Source organism: Heterocephalus glaber, unplaced genomic scaffold (genome assembly GCF_053883595.1).
Source record: "Heterocephalus glaber isolate CG9 unplaced genomic scaffold, H.glaber_assembly_v1.0 deba00001532, whole genome shotgun sequence".
In the NCBI taxonomy this organism is placed as follows: Eukaryota; Metazoa; Chordata; class Mammalia; order Rodentia; family Bathyergidae; genus Heterocephalus; species Heterocephalus glaber.
The window spans coordinates 4822128-4848183 of record NW_028258330.1 but is presented as its reverse complement, the minus strand read 5'-3'; the positions used below and the strand labels follow the sequence as shown (position 1 = coordinate 4848183).

The window sequence follows — 26056 nt, the reverse complement described above, 5'->3', positions numbered from 1 at the left end:
AAAAGAAAAAGAAAACATTGTTGGAAGACATTTAGTACCTAATTTTAAGACTTTCTCTAAAGCTACAGTAATCAAGGCAGTGTTGGTGTAAGCAAAGACATATAGATCATTTGAATAAAACAGAGAATCTAGAAATAGAACCACACATATATGGTCCGTTGAGTTTTGAAAGATTATTTAATATTAAAATTTTAGAGAACATAAACTCTATTTGTGAGCTGAGGAAAAGATAGTGTTTTCATCAAATGGCACTAGAACACCTGGTATCTGTATATAAAAAAATTAACCTCAACCCTTTATTTCCATACATAAAAATAACTTGAAAGGACCTATGAACCTAAATATGAAAACCTGAAAGTATAAAACTTTAAGAAGAAATTATAAGGGAAAATGTTTATGAATTTAGGGTAGGCAAGAATTTCCTAGGACATAAAAAACATGACGTATAAAAGAAAAAAATTGATAAATGAGATTCCATCAAAATCTAGAACTTTATATGACATCATTAAAAAATGAAAAGTAGGGATGCCGAATTACCCCACTGCAGACAGGCAGGTCTGCCCATGCCCAACCTAGGTCCTGAGTCGCACAGAACACACCAAATCAGCCCGCTGCAGACAGGCAGGTCTTCCCCTGCCCTACTGAGGTCCTGAGTCGCACAGAACATGCTGAATCAGCCCGCTGCAGACAGGCAGGTCTGTGCACTCCCTAACGAGGTCCTGAGTCGTGCAGAAGACACTGAATCACCCCCCTGTAGACAGGCAGCCACCTGATTCCACACTACAAAGATGCAGAGGACACCAGACCACCAGACTAAGGTACTGAGTCCCACTGTTCCCAGCCCAGAGGTAGGAGCTTCTGAGCCATCGTCCCACTGCTCCTGGTCCAGAGGAAGGGGCTTCCCAGTCACCATCCCGCCTGCTGCTCCCAGCCCAGAGGAAAGGGCTTTTGGGCCACCTTCTATCCCGCTGCTCCTGGCCCAGAGGAAGGGGCTTCTGGGCCACCATCCCTCCCATGGCTCCTGGCCCAGAAGGAAGGGCTTCTGAGCAACCATCCCACTGCTCCTGGTCCAGAGGAAGGGATTTCCTGGCCACCATCCCTACTGCTGCTCCCAGCCCCTGTCCCACCTCACCCAGCTCAGAGGAGGTAATCCGTGCAGGCGCTAACAGCCCCCCCACCCCAGTCGAAATGAGAAAACATATAAATAAGTCTCAAAACCAGACTTCCAGATCACCTACAGCAACCCCAAGGGAAATGAGATGGAACACTCTGATACTCAACCACCTGGACCCACTGAACTGGCAACAAAAGGGGATCTGGAAAAAATGAAATCAGGAATAATTTCTCAGATAACAGGAGAAACTGTGACCCTAGTGCAAGATATGATTAATAAATCTAGAGAGGAGCTCAGGAACATGATGGAATCCCAAGATAAGAAACAAATGGAATCCATAAAACAGATGCAAATAGATTTCCAGGACATGAAAAACTCCATTGAAAGTCTACACAGCAGAATGAGCCAATGTGAGGACAGAATTTCAGGTACAGAAGATAAGATTGCAATTAGTGACCAGGAAAAGAAAAATTGCCTCAAAATTATAAGGAAACATGAGAAATCAATCCAGCAGCTGCTAGATGATGCAAAGAAGAATAACATAAGATTGATTGGGCTCAATGAAGAAACAGGAGAGAGTGCAGATGACATAAAAAATCTCTTCACAGAAATAATGGCAGAAAATTTCCCAAGCAGGGGAAAAGAGCTTGACATACAGATAAGTGAGGCATATAGGACTCCAAATAGCCTTGATCAAAAAAATCTACACATAGGCATATAATTATTAAGATTCCAGAAACACAGCAGAAGAATAAAGTTCTACAAGCAGTCAGAGAAAAGAAACAAATCACATACAAAGGAAAGCCCATCAGAATCACAGCAGACTTCTCAACACAAACCATCAAGGCAAGAAGAGCTTGGAGTGACATATTCCAAGCCCTAAAAGAAAACAGCCTCCAACCCAGATTGATGTACCCTGCAAAACTATCTTTCAAAATGGATGGACAAATAACATACTTTCATGACAAAGAGCACCTTAGGAACTTCGTGAATACCAACCCAGCACTCCAAAGAATTTTACACAATATCCTAGGAACAGTCATTGAGGATCACAACCCCAGGAAGCAAAGCAGAATGAACGCATCTGGCATGACAAGAAATTAAATGTAAAGGGGGAGAACCCAACAAAAAGAAAAAGTCATGGCAATGACAAGTCAATACGTTTCAGTTATAACCATCAACATTAATGATCTCAATTCACCAATCAAAAGAAATAGACTGGCAGAATGGGTCAAGAAGCAAAATTCAACAATATGCTGCATACAAGAAACACACTTAATTCAAAAGGAAACTCATAGACTGAAAGTTAAAGGGTGGAAAATAATACTCCATGTGACAGGAACTCGAAAAAAAGCAGGAGTAGCTATCCTCTTTGCAGATCAAGTAGATTTCAAACCAACACTGATTGAGACGAAGAAGGACACTACATCCTTGTAAAGGGAACAATCCAAGAGGAAGAGGTGACAATCATAAATATTTATGCACCAAACACTAGTGCACCCAACTATATAAAACAAATACTAATGGACATGAAAAGTCATATATGCACTAATACAATTGTAGTGGGGGACCTTAACACCCCACTGTCACAAATAGGTCAACTAGACTAAAAATAAGTAATGAAATACTAGAACTCAATCGAACTCTTGAACAAATGAACTTGACAGATGTTTACAGAGTCTTCCACCCCACAAAATCAGAATACACATTCTTCTCAGCTGCACATGGGTCAATCTCCAAAATAGACCACATACTCACACACAGAACATGTTTAAGTGCAAAGGAATTGAAGTTATCCCCTCTATATTATCAGACCATAGTGCGATCCATAGCAAAAGAAACTCAAAAAATTTCATAAACACATGGATATTGGACAACACACTTCTGAATAACCAATGGGTCACAGAGGAAATTACAGAAGAAATCAGACAGTTCCTTCAATTAAATGACAATGACAATACAACATATTGGAATCTATGGGACACAATGGAAGCAGTCTTATGAGGGAAATTCATAGCAGTGAATACACATATTAGGAAAATAGAACGAGCCCAATTAAACAACTTGATGCTGAACCTCAAGCTTCTAGAAAAAGAAGAGCAGGACAACCCCAAAGCTCATAGAAGGGAGGAAATTATAAAGATCAGAGGAGAAATCAATGCAATGGAGACTAAGAGAAGGATACAAAAAATCAATGAAGCCAAGAGTTGGTTCTTTGAAAGAATCAACAAAATTGACAAACCTTTAGCCAACCTTGTCAGAAAAAGGAAAGAAAAGGCCCAAATCCATGCAATTAGGAATGAAAAGGGTGAAATTACAACAGACCCAGCAGAAATCCAGAGGATCATCAATACCTATGTCCAGAACCTATATGCCAATAAGATGGACAACACAGAAGAAATGGACAGATTTCTAGATACATATGAATTACCAAAGTTGAACGAAGAAGACCTAAAAATTCTGAACAACCCAATATCAACCAATGAAATTGAAAATGTAATTAAAAACTTATCAACTAAGAAAAGCCTGGGCCCTGATGGCTTCACTGCTGAATTCTACAAGACATTTAGAGAGGAACTGCTGCCACTACTGTTTAAACTCTTCAATGAAATTGAAAGGGAAGCAATACTCCCAAATTCATTCCTGGAAGCAAGCATCACCTTGATCCCCAAAGCAGAGAAAGACCCAACCAAAAAAGAGAACTATAGGCCAATCTCACTAATGAACATAGATGCAAAAATCCTTAATAAGATAATGGCAAACAGAATGCAGAAGATCATCAAGAAGATCATACACCCTGATCAAGTGGGATTCATCCCAGGGATGCAGGGATGGTTCAATATATGCAAATCAATCAATGTAATACACTATATCAATAGAGCCAAGGACAAAAACCATATGATTATCTCCATAGACGCAGAAAAAGCATTTGACAAAATCCAACATGCATTTATGATAAAAAGCCTACAAAAAATTGGAATAGATGGTCTCTACCTCAAACTGATAGAAGCCATCTATGAAAAACCAACAGCCAATATCATACTAAATGGTCAAAAACTGAAATCCTTCACACTAAAATCAGGAACAAGACAAGGATGTCCACTATCACCACTCTTGTTGAATATAGTTCTGGAAACATTAGCCACAGCAATTAGACAAGAGAAAGAAATAAAGGAATAAAGATAGGAAATGAAGAAGTCAAATTGTCATTATTTGCAGATGACATGATACTCTACATAGAAGACCCCAAGAACTCCACCAAAAGTCTTCTAGACTAAATAACCAAATTCAGTCAAGTAGCTGGTTACAAGGTCAACACACAAAAATCAATAGCTTTCCTCTACACGAATGACAGACTCACTGAGAGAGAAATAGGGCAAACAATTCCTTTCACAATAGCATCCAAAAAAATGAAATACCTAGGAATCATCCTAATGAAAGAAATCAAAGACCTCTTCTCTGGAAACTATGGCACTCTGAAAAGAGAGATTGAAGATGATATCAGAAAATGGACAGACATCCCCTGCTCCTGGGTAGGAAGGATTAATAGAGTGAAAATGGCCATACTCCAAAACTGCTATATAGATTTAATGCAATTCCAATTGTGATCCAAGCAGTATACTTCATAGACCTCGAGAAAACAATCCAAAACTTCATTTAGAACAAGAAGAGACCCAGAATAGCAAAAGCAATTCTAGGTGACAGAGACATGGCAGGGGGTATCACAATCCCCAACTTCAAACTATACTACAAAGCTACTGTGATAAAAACAGCATGGTACTGGCAAAGAAACAGACTTGAGGACCAGTGGAACAGATTAGAAGATGCAGAAACAAAGCCAGACACACTCAGACATCTCATCTTTGATAAAAGAGCCAAACACCCTCACTGGAGGAAAGATAGTCTCTTTAATAAATGGTGCTGGAGAAATTGGGTTTCAACTTGCCAAAGACTAAAACTAGACCTATATCTCTCACCATGCACTAAACTAAAATCAAAATGGATTAAAGATCTAAATATTAAAATAGAAACTCTGAACCAGTTGGAACAGAGGTTAGGTAGAACCCTTGAAGACATCGGTGTAGGAAAAGATTTTATGAACAAAACCTCAGGAGCCCATGAACTAGCATAAACAATCAACAAGTGGGATCTCTTCTTACTAAAAAGCTTCTGCACAGCAAGTGAAACCACCAGCAGTGTGAAGAGACAACCCACAATGTGGGAAAAAATCTTCACCTGCTGTTCCTCAGACAAAGGTCTACTATCTCGAATCTATAAAGAACTTAAAAAGATCAGACCTCCCAAATTTAAAGACCCAATTGAAAAATGGACATCTGAAATGAACAGACATTTCTGAGACAAAGAAGTAGAAACAGCAAATAAATACATGAAAAAATGTTCAACATCACTGGTCATTTGAGAGATGCAAATGAAAACAACACTGAGATTCCACTTCACTCCAGAAAGTATGGCTGGTATCATGAAATCAATCAATAACAAATGCTGGCGGGGCTGTGGGGAAAGAGGAACCCTGCTCCACTGCTGGTGGGAGTGTAGACTGGTGCAACCACTGTGGAAATCAGTATGGAGATACCTCAAAGAACTAGGACTGGAAGTCCCATTTGACCCTGCTATTCCACTGCTGGGGATCTTCCCCAAAGAATTAAAAGAATCATACCACAGTGCTAAATGTGCACCCATGTTCATAGCAGCACAGTTTGTAATAGCTAAAACTTGGAATCAGCCCAAATGCTCATCAACTGGAGACTGGATAAAGAAAATGTTTTTTTTATAAAATGGAGTACTACTCAGCCATAAAAAATGAGAAATTAGAGACATTTATAGCTAAGTGGATGCACATTGAGGCAATACTCTTAAGTGAAATAAATAGGACACACATGTGTAAATACCAAATAGTTTCTCTGGTGTGAGAAACTGAAAGAGTAAATAAAGACTAAATGTATAATAGGTCATGTGAAATAGGAAGAAAAGGGGCAAAGGGGAAGGAAGTGGGAGGGCTAGGGGAAAGGATAGAAGGGAATAGGATTAATATGAGAAAATGGAAAAATAGGAACAAAATCTTTGTAAATAGGGAGGACTGGAGGGGTTGAAGGGAGGGCTGGGCAAGGGCAAAAAACAAGAACCAAGAGAGACTATGTAAAGGTGCAAATTTCCAATGATGAATATCATTATATTGTATACCTAAAATGTACCAATGATTAGAATGAATAATCGATAATGTAAAATAGGAAGAAAAGGTCCAAAGGGGTAGGGGTAGTGGGAGGGACAGGGGAAAGGAAAGAAGGGAAAGGAAAAAATGATGAGAAATGGAAAAAATGGAAATAAAGTCTTTGTAAATAGGGAAGGGTGGAGGGCATGAAGGGAGGGCTAGGAATGGGGAAAAAATAAGAACCAAGATGCATTATGTAAAGGTACAGTTCCCAATGAGAAATGTAATTGTGTTGTATACCTACAATGTACCAATAAAAGAATTTAATACAAAAAAAAGAATAGTAGTCCTTAAAGAGACCATATTTATAATGGATATAACCTGTGACCAGAATATATAAAGAACTTTTACAGCTCATTCATAGACAACCCAATTAAAAAGTGGACGCAGCAAGATGATAAATAGCCAGTACAGCACAAGGAAAGGTGTGCAACACTAGAATCAGAAAAATATTAATTAGCACTATAACAAGATTGAATTATACGCTCATTAGGTAAAAATGTTGTGGTTTTTTTGTTCCAGGGATTGAACTTGGGACTTTGTGCTTGCGAGGCAGGCGCCAGCACCATTGACCTAAATCCCCAGCCCTATACTCATTAGGGAGATGAAGTTCATGACTTTTTCTTTTTGTTGGATTCTCCTCCTTTACATTTAATTTCTTGTCACACCTGATGGATTCATTCTGCTGTGCTTCCTGGGGTTGTGATCCTCTTTGTCTGTTCCTAGGATAGTATCTAAAACTTTTTGGAGTGCTGGCTTGGTATTCATGAAGTTCCTAAGGTGCTCTTTGTCATGGAAGTATCTTATTTCTTCATCAATTTTGAAAGATAGTTTTGCAGGGTACATCAATCTGGGTTGGAAGCTGTTTTCCTTTAGGGCTTGAAATACATCACTCCAAGCTCTTCTTGCCTTGAGGGTTTGCACTGAGAAGTCTGCTGTGATTCTGATGGGCTTTCCTTTGTATGTGATTTGTTTCTTTTCTCTAACTGCTTGTAGAACTTTGTTCTTCTGTTGGGTTTCTGGAATCTTAACTATTATATACCTATGTGTAGATATTTTTTGATCCTGGCTAGTTGGAGTCCTATGTGCCTCACCTATCTGTTTGTCAAGTTCTTTTCCCCTGCTTGGGAAGTTTTCTGCCATCACTTCTGAGAACTGTTTTTTCTTATGTCATCTGCACTCTCTCCTATTTCTTCATTGACTCCAATCAGTCTTATGTTATTCTTCTTTGCATTGTCTAGCAGCTGCTGGATTGATTTCTCGTGGTGCCCTACAATTTCGAAGCAATTTTTCTTTTCCTGGTCACTAACAGCAATCTTATCTTCTGTACCTGAAATTCTGTCCTCACATTGGCTCGTTTTTCTGTGTAGACTTTCAATGGAGTTTTTAATCTCCTGGAAATCTGTTTGCATCTGTTTTATGGATTTCATTTGTTTCCTATGTTGGGATTCCACCATGTTCCTTAGATCCTCTATTTTTTTTTATCTGTGTCCTCTCTAGATTTATTAATCATGTCTTGCACTATGGGCACAATCTGCTGTTAACTGATACATTATTTCTGATTTCATTTTTTCCAGTCCTCTTTCATTGCCAGTTCAGGGAGTCCAGGTGGTTGAGTGTCAGATTGTTCCATCTCATTTCCCTTTAAGTTTGCTTTAGGTGATCTGGAAATCTGGTTTTGAGACTTTTTTATGTGTGTCCTCATTTCAAGGTGGAGGGTGTGCTGCTGGCACCCATACGCTCTGCTCCTAGGCACTGGGGGCAGTGGTACAATGGCCTCGAAGGCTCATCCTCAGTGCTGTGGGCGTTCCTGCCCTTTGGCATGGGGGAAGTGGTATGGTGGCCCGGAAGGCTCACCTCGTCCTTGGCACTGGGGGTGGCTCTGCTCCTTTGCCCCTGTGAAAGTTTTTTGAACTAGGAAGATTAACTGGATTCTTAATTTGATAAAGGTGATTATAGGGGACACTTCCTGTTTTGGGTCACTCTGTGTCTGTTTTTAAATTGGCTTAGGCCTTCACCAACACAGCTCTCCTTGGCTACTGCGACTTGTTCAGGAGTGTACAAAGGACTGTCCTTTGGGTCAGGGTGATGCAGGATATTTCTTCTGATTCCTAGGAAAGCAGCTACTTGGAGGGTTGTTTTCCTTCTGTTGTATCTGAATAAGAAAATATAGAGGCATCTGGTGGCCACCTTGGGATGATGAAGAGAAGGGATCTCAGGTGTAGGCTGAGGAGAGAGATGCTTGGTTGTGTCAGACCTTGCCTGAACCTACTCTGGGACTTCTACTATATGTTATAAGCCAGTTTGAGTTTTGTGTTACTGAAAACAGCTTGCTAACTAATTCAACTCATGCAAATGCCAACCTTAAACCAAGAGGAACCATCACTTTTAATGGAGAAACATAGGAGGCATTAAAGTCAGAAATGAGAAAAGATTGCCACTGTCTTATAATTCAGTATTGTTTTACACATTATAGTCAATGCAGTATGACAGATGATGAATAATTTCTGGAAAGAAGAGTTACAGATAGATATTATGTATAAATCATAAATTTTCTATTTGGATGGAAAACTTAAAAGAGTCAGCTGAGAAACTAAGAGAGTTCAGAAATATGGCAAGAAATCAACTATAGTAAAGAATCTATAATTTCCCTGTACATCAGCAATAGTCAGTTTTAAAATATGATGGAAAATGAGTTAATTCTTAATTGAAACAAATAATACATAGGACTCATTTTATTTTATTTTTTTTTTGTTAAATTCTTTCATTGGTACATTGTAGGTATACAACACAATTACATTTCTCTTTGGGAATTGTACCTTTACATAATGCATCTTGGTTCTTATTTTTTCCCCATTCCTAGCCCTCCCTTCACCCCTTCCATCCTTCCCTATTTACAAAGACTTCATTTCCATTTTTTCCATTTCTCATCATTTTTCCTTCCCCTTCTTTCCTTTCCCCTGCCCCTCCCACTACCTCTACCCCTTTGGACCTTTTCTTCCTATTTTGCATTATCAATTATTCATTCTAATCATTGGTACATTTTAGGTATACAATATGATGACATTCATCATTGGAAATTTGCAACTTTACATAATCTCTCTTGGTTCTTATTTTTCATCCTTGCCTAGCCCTCCTAGGGCTCATATTTTAAAATAATAGCATTTAACAGACAACAAACATTTCAAAGCTATATTGAATAATCCATAATGTTAATGTTAGTCTGCTTATATACTACTGTCAATCCTAACAAAAGTTGTATAATCATTTTTTAAACTCAGGAAGGCAATGAGTTCCAAAAGCTTAAACAGCTGAAAAATTCTTTGTTTCTTAGCTTTTATTTGTCCAGAAATTTATCATAAGAAAATTACTATAGATCTGTTCAAAGACTTAGTTCTGAGGATATTCATGGAGATATCTTCTATAAAAACAGGAAATAATTGAAGTGTAGCACAAAAAAGATTAGGTAAATAAATTCCTTAATGTTAATACACAGTGAAATAGTTTGCAATTTTTAAAAAGATTGTAGACAAGGGTATTTGTTGCTTTGGAAAGGTGTACTGTTATGATGTAAATGAAAACACAGTTTACTAATAAATATGTGTTCAGGGACCTCGTAAAGCAGATGTGACACAACAGCAGGTGGAGATAGGAGGAAGGGATTGGACTGGCATCCTATAGGATATCACATGGTATGGAAGCTACATGTTTGGAATGTGGTGATTCTGAGAGGAAGGGCAGGGAGAGAGAGAGAGTCAAGGGCAGGGAAAGCAACCATTGGCTTATATGTATAATTCTGCCCTGCAGCTCCATGGGTCTTTTTGGTTGGATTTCTTGTGGAAGGAACATGGGATGGAGTTTGTACCATGTCACCATGGATGGGGGGGGAGTGTATTAGTTATCTATTTCTGTGTAACCAATTACTCTCAAGTTAAGTGGCTTTTATCTCACAGCATTTATTATCTCTCACATTCTCTTAGAGTTAGGAATTTGGGGGCCTCTTAGCTGGAATGTGCTGGCTCAGGGGTTCTTGTGTTTCTTACACTTATCAGGGGTGGAAGGACTCTGCTTTCAAGCTCATTCATACGGCTGAAGTTGGGGGAGACTTGCTGTGTGGGTCTTTCCCTCAGGCTGCTTATTACAAGACCTCTACCCTCTTGAGAGAGATCCCAAGACCAAAGCCATAGTCCTTTCTAAGCTAATCTCAGAAGTGACATATTATATTTCTGCCATATGCTGCTGGACACATAGACTAACCCTGCAATGGGGGAGGGAATTACACAAAGGTGTGAATATCAGGAGGTCACCAGGGCCATCTTGGAACCTGTGGGAAGAGGAGAGAGCTGGAGAAGGAAGGGGAGGAAGCTATGGTTACATGATGGCAGAAATTTGGTAATATCACAGGTACTATGTTGAATTAGAAACTTGAGTTTGGAGCTGGTCCTTCAGGGAGCATCTCTAATGTCACCTTTTCTCCTGATTGTGCATAGCCAGGTGAGTCCTCTCCCCTATGTGAGCCTGGGAGATTTGCAATAGCAACAAAAGCTAGATAGACACAGTACTGAAGAGAAGGGAGGAAAGAGAAAGAAGAAGAAAAGATCAAAGCAGAGCCTCAAGGAAAGAGAAATCAGGGTGTGAAGAGCATTGCATGCGGTGACACAGTGAGCTAGGAGCTGAGGGAATTTTTTGAAACTTTTATAGGTAAGAATCCAATCCCTTTAATGTTCTTTTAGAGATACAGACTGTTCTAGACTTCAATGGTATTTTGGCAAAAGCTGATACTTTGACTGGAAGAAACAGAGGACTTATGGTGTGTGTGTGTGTGTGTGTGTGTGTGTGTGTGGCACACAGGTAGGCCATGAATTTGGCTTTGAGCATAAAATCACAGCAAGCACTGTCTTAGTGATTATCTCATTGTTGGAACAAAATACCTGATGTCCATAAGTTAAAGCAGGAAATATTTATTGTGGCTCACAGTTTGTAGAGATTTTCGTCCGTAGTTGGCTGGCTCCAAGGCAGCGCAGCATGGCAGAGGTGAAACAGTCCATGGCATGTCAGGCAAGAAGCAGTGAACAATAAGCCTTCTCTTCGTTTTTTATTCCATTCTGCCTATTGGTTGGTGCCACCCATGCTCAGGGTAGGCCTTCCCATTAGCCACACCCAGAACTATGCTAAATCCATGAGTAGGCTGATCCTGTATCACACACCCATAATCCAGTATTACACACCTATGATCCAGCCACCTCCCAAAAGCCCCACCTATAAGCACATGAGCCTTTGAAGTGGGGGGAACATCTAGATGTAAACTATCATAAGCACCAACAGGAATGCTGTGAGGCATCAAGTCCAACCTGCCTATTTTGCTGATGTGAAAAGTGACATCAGTGCCTTACTGAACTACCTAAGATTACAGGGTCATTGGCCAGTCTCCAGGCTCCTTCCTTCTTGCAGATGCTGAATTTGGGTGTAATCCAGGGCAGATCAGCAAAGAGATGAAAGTGTAACCCTAGGTGTTCCCCTCCAGGATTCTGTTGTCCTTCTACATGGGTCCAATTCAGTGTCTCCCCCACCCTCCTCTGTGTGTCCCTACTTTCATGCCCCATTTGATATTTGGAGACTGTCCTGAGTACCAGTGATGTGAATTTCTCTTCTGGACGGCTTTCCTCTAATTCAAGGTCTGAGAACATGCAAGGATATTAACAGATCAATGCTTTAAAAGCCCAGTTTAATACAAGAAGGAGCAGGTGCTTGATATGTCCTTCAGCCTGAAAACAAGTGAGTCATTGTGCTCCCTGGTGACCAATTTCCTGAGAGATTACCTTGTGAGGACAGATCAATCAGCTTCTGAGGAGATGTCAGGATGTTTTCTCAGACCCTGAGAGTACCAGGGATGGTTTAACTTCCTTATTGTGGACCAAAACTTCTTCATGAATTTCCCACATCATCCAGCTTGAAGGGAAATGTAATAATTCTAGGCAGTTGTGATTCTAGAAGTGTGATGAAAGGTGTATTTCCAGCTGTAGTTTGGGCTGTTGCCTTTTCCTCTCAGGACCCCTGCAAGGCAAGACCATGATGGAGACTGAGTCTGTCTTCACCCCATCTCAGCCCTCCACCCCTTCTTGGACATCTAGGGCTCACTTGCTGTCTGGGTGTGACCTGAGAGTCCTTTGGGTTCACCACCTTCCCTGTCCCCTGGAACATGATAAAGCCTAGACCTCAGCCTCCTGAGGAGGATGAGCAGGATGAGCTGCATGGCTAGGGTCTGGGCTGCTTTTGTCCAGCAGCTGTGCCATGGGGCTGGCTCTGATCGGAAGAGAAGAGTAAGATACAAAGGACAATGAAGTGAGGGTGTTAACTAGTGTGTCTCATTCAAATGGGGGCATTTCTAGCTGAAGCTCAAAGCTCTGTTTTATAAAGGGCTAAAGCAGGAGAACTAACATTCTGATTATGTTTTCCAGCAGGGGATTCCCAATGCTGGGTCTTCTCAGTGCTGGGTCTTACTAATGTTGGGTCTTTCCAATGCTAATCCTTCCCAGTGCTGTGTCTTCCTCATGCTGGGCCTCCCCAAGTTGAGTCTTCCAAACATGTACAGTTTTCAAAACCTAGGAATCTATTAGAACATTGGTTAGAGTGATGGAGCCCACTTTGTGGGTTTGATACATGGTTTACATCAAAGTTCGAAGTAGTTAATTTAAACTACAGTTATACACAACAGTGTAATACTAAGTTGTAAAAGGTCCTAGAAAATGATATACTTATATACCTCCATCACACTTGTAAAATTAAAAGCAACTAGCTGGGAACAGTGTTGCACACCTATAATCCCTGTACTCTGGGAGGCTGAGGCAGGAGGATCACAAGTTAAAGCCATGTGGGGAACTTAGTAACTTAGGGAGACCTTGTTTCAAAAAAAGGGGGATGGGTGCTGGGTATGTAGCTCAGTGTTGAAGGCCCTGGGTTCAGTCACCATTACTGCAGAAAACAAAACAAAAAATATATAGTAATTAAAATAGCACATTTTTAGAAATACATGTGTTAAGATTGTACTCAAAATAAGAAAGTAAATGTTAAAGTCATCATATCACAGAACTACATGTATATCCATGTTTATATCAGCACTATTTATAACAATTAAAGTTTGGAAACAGCATCTATGTCCACCTACAGATGAATAGGTAAAGAAAATGTGATATTTACATACAATGGAGTACTACTCTGTCATAAAGAAGGATAAACTTGAGGCATTCATAGGCAAATGTGTGCAACTTGAGAAAATAATGTTAAGTGAAATAAGAACCTTTAAGAGAACTTGAGAACACAATGTTAAGTGAAATAATTCAGACACACAAGCTTAAATATCACATGGTCTTTCTTATATGAGGAACTGTTTCTCTCTTGCTCTCTTAAGGGAGCAAAATAGAAGACAGGGAGTAGGGAGATCTTTTTCAAATGGATGAGGGAACAGAGACGGAGGCAGGGAGGAGAGGAGGGGGGGAAGGGGATGCAAACAAAGAATTGAAGGGAGAAAGTGATGAAAATAGAGCTTCTGCAATTGGGAAGGGGGCCAAGTTGTGGGGGGAGGGTAAAGGATGGAAAACAAAGCAGAATGAAGATGGGTTGTGCATACGTAGCAACTCCCCATGATGAATGTGATCATTATTTACTGCAGACATGTACTGATACATAAAAGATAATAAATAAAGAAGAAAGTAAGTGTTAATCCTGTGGTTACACTGACTGTAGAAAGATGGGGAGAGGGTGGAGGGAACCACAGGTGTAGATATAAATTGGCAGTATTTTGGATCTTGTGATCATGATATACTCACAGATGTTTATTATGTTATATTCTTAAAATAATATAAATTATGATAATGTAAATTAAAAGGTACAAGGCAATTATAAAAATGAGCTATTGATTTAGTTAACACTCATTTGTATGCCAGGTATTGTTCAAAGCACTTTATAAATAGCATCAATTCACTGAATTCTTAAAATCAGGTGGGGTTATTATCATTTCTGTTTCCATGAAGAAGTAGAGGTACAGAGAGGTAAAGTAAGTAGCCCAACATCACACAGCTGAACCAGGATTCTAATCCAAGCACCACCAGAGTCCTGCTGTCTTAACCACAGTGTTATTGAGTATAATGCTCTTCTGTGAACCTGACATCAAGAAACAGAGAAGAGTACGTTTACTGATGGAGCCAATGTTACAAGAAGCAAGTATGCATGAAGAGGGGAGTGGAGATGCCTGGCCTCAGCCTGGAACAGATATATCAGATGGGGTTCCAATGGTTTCCAATTTGACCTCTAGCAAAGTCTTTCTGGACTGATTCTTCAGGATTTGGAGAGACATTGCAGACTAATGGAGGATAATCTATTGACAGAGTGTGTCTATTTTAAAAAAAATTCTTTTATTGGTTCATTTTAGGTATACAACACATTCACATTTCTCATTGGAAACTTGTACCTTTACATGATGCATCTTGGTTCTTATTTTTTCCCCATTCCTAGCCCTCCCTTCACCCCTTCCACCCTTCCCTATTTACAAAGAATTTGTTTCCATTGTTTTCCATTTCTCATCATTTTTCCTTTCCCTTCTTTCCTTTCCCCTGTCCCTCCCACTACCCCTACCCCTTTGGACCTTTTCTTCCTATTTCACATTGTCAATTATTCATTCTAATCATTGGAACATTTTAGGTATACAATAAAATGACATTCATCATTGGAAATTTGCACCTTTACATAATCTCTCTTGGTTCTTATTTTTCACCCTTCCCTTGTCCTCCCTTCAACCCCTCCATCCCTCCCTATTTACAAAGACTTTGTTTCCATTTTTTCATTTCCTCATATTAATTCCATTCCCTTCTTTCTTTCTTTTTTTTTTTTTTTTGGTACCGGAGATCGAACTCGGGTCCTTGAGCTTGCGCAGCAGGCAGTGAAACCTCTGAGCTAAATCCCTGGCCCCTCCCTTCTTTCTTTTCACCTATCCCTCCCATTTCCCCTTCCCCTTTGCCCCTTTTCTTTCTATTTCACATTATCTATTATACCTTTTAGTTTTTATTTACACTTTCAGTTTCTCTAACACTAGAGAAACTATTTGGTATTTATACATGTGTGTCCTATTTATTTCACTTAAGAGTATCGCCTCAATGTGCATCCATTTAGCTATAAATGTCTCTAATTTCTCATTTTTTATGGCTGAGTAGTACTCCATTTTATAAAAAAACCCCACATTTTCTTTATCCAGTCTCCAGTTGATGGGGATTTGGGCTGTTTCCAAGTTTTAGCTATTACAAACTGTGCTGCTATGAACATGGGTGCACATTTAGCACTGTGGTATGATTCTTTTAATTCTTTGGGGAAGATCCCCAGCAGGGGAATAGCGGGGTCAAATGGAACTTCCAGTCCTAGTTCTTTGAGGTATCTCCATACTGATTTCCACAGTGGTTGCACCAGTCTACACTCCCACCAGCAGTGGAGCAGGGTTCCTCTTTCTCCACAGCCCCGCCAGCATTTGTTATTGATTGATTTCATGATACCAGCCATTCTTTCTGGAGTGAGTTGGAATCTCAGTGTTGTTTTCATTTGCATCTCTCGAATGACCAGTGATGTTGAACAATTTTTTGTGTATTTATTTGCTATTTCTACTTCGTTGTCTGAGAAAAGTCGGTTCATTTCAGATGTCCATTTTTGGATTGGGTCTTTAAATTTGGGAGGTCTGATCTTTTTCAGTTCTTTATAAATTCGAGATAGTAGACCTTTGTCTGAGGAACAGCAGGTGAAGATTTTTTCCCACATTGTGGGTTGTCTCTTCACACTGCTGGTGGTTTCTCTTGCTGTACAGAAGCTTTTTAGTAAGAAGAGATCCCACTTATTGATTGTTTGTGCTAGTTCACGGGCTCCTGAGGTTTTGTTTATAAAATCTTTTCCTACACTAATGTCTTCAAGAGTTCTACCTAACCTCTGTTCCAGGTGATTCAGCATTTCTATTTTAATATTTAGATCTTTAATCCATTTTGATTTTAGTTCAGTGCATGGTGAGAGATATAGGTCTAGTTTTAATCTTTGGCAAGTTGAAATCTAATTTTTCCAGCACCATTTATTAAAGAGACTATCTTTCCTCCAGTCAGGGTGTTTGGCTCTTTTATCAAAGATGAGATGACTGAATGTGTCTGGAATTGTTTCTGCATCTTCTAATCTGTTCCACTGGTCCTCAGGTCTGTTTCATTGCCAGTACCATGCCGTTTTTATCACAGTAGCTTTGTAGTATAGTTTGAAGTTGGGGATTGTGATACCTCCTGCCATGTCTCTGTCACCTAGAATTGCTTTTGCTATTCTGGGTCTCTTCTTGTTCCAAATGAATTTTTGGATTGTTTTCTCGAGGTCCATGAAGTATGCTGCTGGGATCTCAATTGGGATTGCATTGAATCTCTGTAGCAGTTTTGGAAGTATGGCCATTTTCTCTATACTGATGCTTCCTACCCAGGAGCAGGGGATGTCTGTCCATTTTCTGATATCATCTTCAATCTCTCTTTTCAGAGTGCTATAGTTTTCAGAGAAGATTTCTTTCGTTAGGTTGATTCCTAGGTATTTCAGTCTTTTGGATGGTATTGTGAAAGGAATTGTTTGCCCTATTTCTCTCTCAGTGAGTCTGTTGTTTGTGTAGGGGAAAGCTATTGATTTTTGTGTGTTGACCTTGTATCCAGCTACTTGACTGAATTTGGTTATTAAGTCTAGAAGACTTTTGGTGGAGTTCTTGGGGTCTTCTATGTAGAGTATCATGTCACTGCAAATAATGACAATTTGACTTCTTTTCCTATCTTTATTCCTTTTATTTCTTTCTCTTGTCTAGTTGCTGTGGCTGTTTCCAAGACTATATTGAACAGGAGTGGTGATAGTGGACATCCTTGTCTTGTTCCTGATTTGAGTGTGAAGGATTTCAGTTTTTGACCATTTAGTATGATATTGGCTGTTGGTTTTTCATAGATGGCTTCTATCAGTTTGAGGTAGAGACCATCTATTCCAATTTTTTGTAGGCTTTTTGTCATAAATGCATGTTGGATTTTGTCAAATGCTTTTTCTGCGTCTATGGAGATAATCATATGGTTTTTGTCCTTGGCTCTATTGATATAGTGTATTACATTGATTGATTTTCATATATTGAACCATCCCTGCATCCCTGGGATGAATCCCACTTGATCAGGGTGTATGATCTTCTTGATGATCTTCTGCATTCTGTTTGCCATTATCTTATTAAGGTTTTTTGCATCTATGTTCATTAGTGAGATTGGCCTATAGTTCTCTTTTTTGGTTGGGTCTTTCTCTGCTTTAGGGATAAAGGTGATACTTGCTTCCAGGAATGAATTTGGGAGTATTGCTTCCTTTCAATGTCATTGAAGAGTTTAAACAGCAGTGGCAGTAGTTCCTCTCTAAATGTCTTGTACAATTCAGCAGTGAAGCCATCAGGACCTGAGCTTTTCTTAGTTGGTAAGTTTTTAATTATGATTTAAATTTCATTGGTTGATATTGGGTTGTTTAGAATTTTTAGGTCCTCATTCAACTTTGGTAATTCATATGTATCTAGAAATCTGTCCATTTCTTCTGTTTTCCATCTTATTGGCATATAGGTTCTGGAAGTAGATATTGATGATCCTCTGGATTTCTGCTGGGTACATTTTAATGTCACCCTTTTCATTCCTAATTGCATGGATCTGGGCCTTTTCTTTCCTTTTTCTGATGAATTTGGCTTAGGATTTGTCAATTTTGTTTATTCTTTCAAAAAAACAACTCTTGGTTTCATTGATGTTTTGTATCATTCTCTTAGTCTCCATTGCATTGATTTCTCCTCTGATCTTTATAATTTCCTCCCATGTATGAGCTTTGGGTCTGTCCTGCTCTTCTTTTTCTAGAAGCTTGAGGTTCAGCATCAGGTTGTTTAATTGGGCTCGTTCTATTTTCCTAATATGCGTATTCACTGCTATGAATTTCCCTCGTAAGACTGCTTTCATTGTGTCCCATAGATTCCAATATGTTGTATTGTCATTGTCATTTAATTGAAGAAACTGTGTGATTTCTTTAATTTCCTCTGTCACCCATTGGTTGTTCAGAAGTGTGTTGTTCACTTTCCAAGTGTTTATGTAATTTTTGCAGTTTCTTTTGCTATGGATCTCCAATTTCATTGCACTATGGTCTGATAATATACAGGGGATAACTTCAATTCCTTTGCACATGCTTAAACATGTTCTATGAGCGAGTATGTGGTCTATTTTTGAGAATGACCCATGTGCAGCTGAGAAGATTGTGTATTCTGATTTTGTGTTGTAGAACACTCTGTAAACATCTGTTAAGTTCATTTGTTCAAGAGTTTGATTGAGTTCTAGTATTTCATTACTTATTTTTTGTCTAGTTGATCTATCTATTTGTGACAGTGGGGTGTCGAGGTCCCCCACTACAATTGTATTAGTGCATATATGACTTTTCATGTCTGTTAGTATTTGTTTTATGCAGTTGGGCGCACTAGTGTTGGTGCATGGATATTTGTGATTGTCATCTCTTCCTGTTGGATTGTTTCATTTGCAAGGATATAGTGTCCTTCTCTGTGTTTCTTAATCAGTGTTGGTTTGAAATCTACTTGATCTGCAAAGAGGATAGCTATTCCAGCTTTTTCTTGTGTTCCTGTTGCATGCAGTATTGTTTTCCACCCTTTAACTTTCATTCTGTGAGTTTTATTTTGAATTAAGTATGTTTCTTGTATGTAGCATATTGTTGGATTTTTCTTCTTGACCCATTCTGCCAATCTATTTCTTTTGACTGGTGAATTAAAGCCATTAACATTGATGGTTATAACTGGTTCATATTGACTTATCATTGTCATGACTTTTTCTTTTTGTTAGATTCTCCCCCTTTACATTTAATTTCCTGTCATGCCCAATGTGTTCATTCTGCTGTGCTTCCTGCAGTTGTGATCCTCATTGTCTGTTCCTAGGATATTGTGTAAAATTTTTTGGAGTGCTGGTTTGGTATTCAGGAAGTTCCTAAGGTGCTCTTTGTCATCAAAGTGTCTTATTTCTCCATCAATTTTGAAAGATAGTTTTGCAGGGTACATTAATCTGGGTTGAAGGCTGTTTTCCTTTAGGGACTGAAATACATCACTCCAATCTCTTCTTGCCTTGATCGTTTGTGTTGAGAAGTCTGCTGTGATTTTGTGGGCTTTCATTTGTATGTGATTTGTTTCTTTTCTCTAGCTGCTTGTAGAACTTTGTTCTTCTTTTGGGTTTCTGGAATCTTAACTAATATATGCCTATGTGTAGATGTTTTTTTTGATCAAGGCTAGTTGGAGTCCTATATGCCTCTCTTATCTGTCTGTCAAGTTCTTTTCCCCTGCTTGGGAAGTTTTCTGCCATCACTTCTGTGAACAGTTTTATCATGTCATCTGCGCTCTCTCCTGTTTCTTCATTGACTCCAGTCAGTCTTATGTTATTCTTCTTTGCATTGTCTAGCAGCTGCTGGATTGATTTCTCATGGTTCCTTAAAATTTTGAAGCATTTTTTATTTTCCTGCTCACTAATTGCAATCTTACCTTCTATATCTGAAATTCTGTCCTCACATTGGCTCATTCTGCTGTGTAGACTTTCAATGGAGGTTTTGATCTCCTGGAAATCTATTTGCATCTGTTTTATGGATTCTATTTGGTTCCTATGTTGGGATTCCATCATGTTCCTCAGCTCTGCTCTAGATTTATTAATCATGTCTTGCACTATGAACACAATCTCTGCTGTTATCTAAGAACTTATTTCTGATTTCATTTTTTCCAGATCCTCTTTTGTTGCCAGTTCAGGGAGTCCAGGTGGTTGAGTATCAGAGTGTTCCTTCTAATTTTCTTTGGGGTTGCTGTAGGTGATCTGGAAGTCTGGTTTTGAGACTTGTTTAGGTGTCTTGTCATTTTGACCCGGGTAGGGGGTGCTGTTGGCGCCCATGTGGCTCATGTCCTCTGAGCTGGGAGTGGTTGGACAGAACAGTTGCAGAAGCCCCTTCCTCTGGCCAGGAGCAGCAGAACAGATGGTGGCCCGGAAGCCCCTTCCTCTGGGCTGGGAATGCTGGGATGGATGGTGGCCCGGAAGCCCCTTTCTCTGGGGCAGGAGCAGTGGGACCGATGGTGGCTCGGAAGACCCTACCTCTGGCCTGGGAGTGGCGAGATGGACAGTGGCCTGAAAGCCCCTTCCTCTGAGCTTGGAACGGCAGAATGGCAGCTCAGAAGCCCCTTCCTCTGGGCCAGGAGCAGCAGGACAGATGGTGGCCCAGAAGCCCCTTCCTCTGGGCTGGGAGCAGTGGGATTGTTGGTGGCCCAGAAGCCCCCTCCTCTGGGCCAGGTTGTGGCAGGATGGAAGGTGGCCTAGAAGCCTCTTCCTCTGGGCCAGGAGTGGTGGGACGGATAGCGGCCCGAAAGCCCCTTCCTCTGAGCTGGGAGTGGTGGGATGGTGGCTCAGAAGCCCCTTCCTCCTGGCAGGGAGCAGCGGGATGGATCCAGAGTGTATCTTTGAGTTTCCCTCAAGTCGCCTGGCAAGCTGGCTGCTGGTTGGATGAAGTTAATGCCTCTCTCTGTTTTACCTGAAGTCTGATCACCTATTGAGAAAATATTGCCTTTTTAAATTAAATTGTAACATCTCCTGCAATAGAAGTCAATGTTTGTTTGATACTGTACCTGGTGATGCAGTGCAAGTAGGTGTGCAGTTTCTCCATCAGTAGGAAGATCCAGGGTAGAACCTCCTTTTCCTTTAAGTCAGAGGTTGCCAGAGAGTGGTCTCCATGACAGCAGGACCAGCATCCTTTGGGAAATATTTAAAAATGCAAATTCTGGGTCTCACTTGCATTCTATGGAATCTGGAGCTCTGGCGGTGCTGTGAAAGGTTTAACAGCTGGCTCTCTGAAAGAGACACGTCTACACATTTATTATAAATTTGCTGATATATAGGATATGTGACACATAATTTCCAAACAGTAATAAAATATTCAATTCTCTGTACTATAAATTTTACATAGCCAGTTAGTTTCCACAGAGTGCTTTCATTGCTTTTTGCCAAACTTGCGTATTAGAGACAAGCTATGGTTGCTGATGAATGAGCACAGTTCCAACTTGAATGCTGCTTGATGGTTTTGTTTACAGTAAGGAGTAAGAAGAAAATGAAACAAAAGGAAGACATGGAACCATTCTATCATTACGTCAGGATGTCACTTCTTCAGTAGTAAGTGACTTCTGTGCTGAATCAGATCATAGTTTTCAATGTTGTAAAACTCTTTTCTCTTTAACTTCTTTTTAATTTTTTTTTGCTATGCACAATGTATTAGCTGCAGGGTAATCAATCTGTACTACTAAAATTTTCTCCATCATTTTCTTAAGTCTAGACAATTAACAAAATAATGCAGCAAGCCCAGATTTGCAGCATTGGCTCATTTCTGTGGTGTAAATACTCCCGACATGGCCAGTTTAAGGTACAACTTGACACCGCGTAGTGTAGGGGTGGCAAAGAGTAAGTACAGCACCCTGTCCTCCACTGTCTCATCTGACAGACATAACAGGCATGTGTGGGAGAGCAGAAATGTGCACTAAAACAGTACGGAAGTGTTTTAATGTCTTGGTTTTTAGAATAATTCATTTAATCATTTTTTAATGATTTATGTTTTAATGAGGGATGTGTTTCATAACTGGCTTGAAAATTTCTGAAAAAGTAACAGTCAGTGCTGGTGAGTTGCTCTGAGTCTCTCCAAGACATCCTTGGGACTACAAACCTGGGTTTTAACCAGAGCTTTGAATCACTTCTGGGGAATTCTGATCCTGCCTATTTGTGAGAACAGTAACTTTAGCAGATGCTGAGGACAAGAGCCACCTGGTATATACTTTGTATCTGGCCAACTGCACGCTACAGTCAAATGTTTAAGCAAATTCAGATTATTATTATTATTTTTTTTTAGGTAAAGAGTGGGATGTATATAAAGAACAGAGGGATGAGTTAAGTTTTAACTTTGGATCTTTTATTTTTGTTTCTTCCAGATCTGGCCCAGTTTGGGAAACTGTTAATAGATGTCCAAATAAATCTTTGTCTGAATTATGACTCAGTTTATTCTCTTGAAACAAAATGGCACAGCTGCTTAGATGACTTATCTTCTGAGCTCTAATAAACCTGGTTGGTTGATTTATTGCAGATAGGTAACTTAATTAAATATCTTGTAAGCAGTTAGACAGGGCTAGCCCAGGAGGAGCCAACATGGAGGACAGTCAAGGAGCCAACACGGAGGACAGTCAAGACACATTCACTGAAGGCCAGAATTGAAAAAGGAGAGAAACTACACACCCTTGTGCTTCCCCTGGTGATAAATAGCAGTGATTGATATTCTAAATAGGTATCAATCACCTGGATGAGGGGTCACCGTCTTAACCCAGACTCTCCAGGAAATATCCCTGACTCCCACCCTTACTGAAAATCCTTGTATGCTTGCTATGTGTCTTGCCCCCCGATTTGACCCCCATTTAATATTACCTGGGTGACTGTACTTGTAATCTCATTGGTTGGTCATGGTTTTGCCCCACCTCATGCCCACCTTGTAAATTTCCATTGGGTCTTATAGTTTTGTCCCACTTTGTATCTGCCTCACCACATGGCTTTGCTGTATAAAACATCTTTGAAACGTGGACTGGGTGGGCAACCCACTTTCCAGTCCCCCTTCTGTCTCTCTTAGGCAGATGCTTTCTTACTCCCAATAAATTTCTTCTACTCTTTATTTTTGTTTGTTACTGTACCAAAATTTTTATTAAAATTAATTATACATTTTTAACCTTCCATGTATAATTTTTTTTTAGTTCTTTTATTGGTACACTTTAGGTATAGAATTCATTTACATTTATCACTGGGTGCTTGTACCCGTACATGATGCATCTTGGTTCTTTTTTTTTTTTTTCCTCTCCATTCTTTGTCACTTTTATTCAGTAGTAGTTTTTTTTTCTCCTTATTTTCATTGCCAGACATGGCAAGGAGTGATTACAGCCAATTGTTATTAAACATTTGTTAGCAACATACACCCCCTTTACCACTGACCCCAAACTCACTCATTTTGTGTGCTTTCATTCATTTTTCATAATATATCACCACCAAGACTGGGTGGAAGGGGCAAGGGTAAGAGAGATGAGGGGGGACAGTCCAGGAGGCCAGAGAGGAGGAATGCTACAAGCCACAGTAAGAATGAGCTGTATTTAATTTAAAAAAGGGGAAGGGGTGTACCCCACAAATAATACAGTGACGAGGATACACAATTAAATCCCATAGCATGACTGAAGGCGTTCACTGTGTTTGATGTCATCACAATGGAAGGCATAAAAAGTGGAGTAAATCAATGTCGACACAGTCCAATCTAGTCCATTAGGCAAGATGGTGCAAGAAGTCATTTAAATTAAAAGTGCCCCACCCTTACCTAAATGGCTAGCAGACGTGGAAAACACAGTGAGGAAACCACAGAGCTTTCTCCATGTAGCTATAAATGCGTGTTGTCAAATGGCACACTGTCAAACACTGGAAGGGGTGCCGCATGGACCTCTCTCTTATAGGTACGAATGCTAGATTCAACTATCTCAACTAAGCAGGAAGTGGGCTCTTCTGCTAGGAATGCCAACTCTAATTCACTTTGTATTGAAATATATACAGATTGTTTGTAGTAGCTATAGCAGTGATGTTTTCCTTGGGGTGCCAGGCTGTATGAAGGATTTTCTTGTTGAAATCTAGGCTGTCAACACTTATTTCATCTTTCTTTCGCTTGCCGCTTGCACAGACTTTGCGTGGCTTCAAAACCGTGCGAGGCTTATTGTTTTCTCGTGATGTTTCTAGGGTCATATCTTGCTTTGTGTTCCTGTCGAACATTCTGAAGAAATTATTGCAAGATCCCGTCATGACAACACTGTCAGATCCATTCCAACAACATTCAAATTTCTCAAATATGCAGTCATTTTCATACAGTGAACAAAGTTTTCTTCTGAGGCATTCATGCACCTGGTATGTTTCCACAGGCCTGTTTTCCATATTTAAATCCCAAATTTTGACTGACAAATAATCTCTAGTCATCATATAATGACCACTATAGCTGAATTTTACATCAGAAATAGAGGAGATGATTTCGGAAAAAAAAGACTGGTTACTGGGGTCTTCAGGTTCTTCAAACAGTTTAGAGTGCTATCACAGAGGGGCTACGCCCTCATGTCACAGAGCCGAATGGTTCCTTTACTGCTGCTGTACACAAACATGTTACAGCTGTTGGGATGGAATTCTGCAGCTGTGATCACTTCTGTGAGCTCTTCCATGTTGGCAGGTTTGATATCCACAATATTAAAACTCCTGTCTGTAATTTCCAGGTGCCAAAGATTAATCTGCAAATCATCTGCAGATAAGTAAGTTTCATAATCACTACTGATAGAAATGGAGTTGATGTGGTATGTATGAGCATTGGCGAATATTCTTCAAGGACTGGCCTCTACCATTAGGTCCATGGGCCTGAAGACTGGCATTCGTAGTGTAGTAACTGTAGTAGGATCTCTACACCTTCCATCCTCTTCTTTCAAGTTATACCCTTCTAGTCTTTTGTCCCTTTCACTGATTTTCCATAATTTTATTGTTTTATCATTGGTAGACAATAGAAACTGAGCAGCATTTTTCTGGGGTAACCATCTAATTTTGTTGATCTTTTCTTCTATTTCTAAACTTTTCAAGTAGTCAAATTCAGGTTCATGGCTCTGGAAGGTGCTGTAAACATTATATTCTCCTCTGCTATGAGACTGGATTTTGTTCTCCTGCTCCTGTTGAAAGATGACAACTCTACCACCTTTATCTCCTGTTGCTAGTAATTCTCCAGAAGGATTAAATTCTACTGCAGAAATTATATCTGCTTCTGCTACATCGTCATCTACTGCTCCTTTCACCTGAGAAAAACACCACTGGATATCATTCCCTCCTCCAGCTCCTGCCATGTCGCGCTGCAAATGGTGACCCTGCTGGCTGCCTCGGGGTCTCCGCTTCCCGAACTCACCCCCCTCACCTGGGGATGGGGGGGTCGAGGGCGCGGATGGCGGTGGGATGGCACCTGCGGGGGCCGGTCGGCGGAAGGAGGGGCGGGCGGATCGCCAGCGGGATGGTGGGCTTCAACTCTGGGGCTTTCCCGCTCGTGCTCCTTTTGTGGCGGCGGCAGCGGCAGCGGCTACGAAGGCGACGGCGGCGGGGGCCTTGGTTCTTATTTTTTTCCCCATTTCCTGTGCGCCCTTCACCCCCTCCGCCCTTCCCTGTTTACATAGATTTCATCTCCTACTCTTAACCTCCGTTGTTCCTAGAATTCATTCTTCGATTTCAGAGAAGACGAATTCGAGTTTCGGTATCTAGTAGGTTTGGGAGTTACATCTCTTCCCCCTATATCAGATTTACTCAACAAATACTTATTATGCACCTAGGATGTGCCAAGCATCATTCTGGGTGTTGGTGAGATAGCCTGGAACAAGACAGGTAAGTCACCCAATCTCAAGGTCTTTGGAGGAAGAAAGGGCACCACACCAAGTGCATGCGCAAGTAAGCAAGATAACTAGTACTGGAACCACTACAGGCTAACGAAACAAAACAGAAACAAACAGAACAATCAAACAAACCAAACAAAAAACAGAAGGAAATCATGTAGTAGAGGAGGTT

General features: G+C 40.2%; 1 pseudogene; it reads right to left on the bottom strand.

Annotated features, from left to right (window-relative positions):
• Positions 1–23860: 23860 nt before the first annotated feature.
• Positions 23861–25449, bottom strand: LOC101722380 (serine/threonine-protein phosphatase 2A 55 kDa regulatory subunit B alpha isoform pseudogene; annotated as a pseudogene).
• Between the last annotated feature and the right edge of the window lie 607 nt (positions 25450–26056).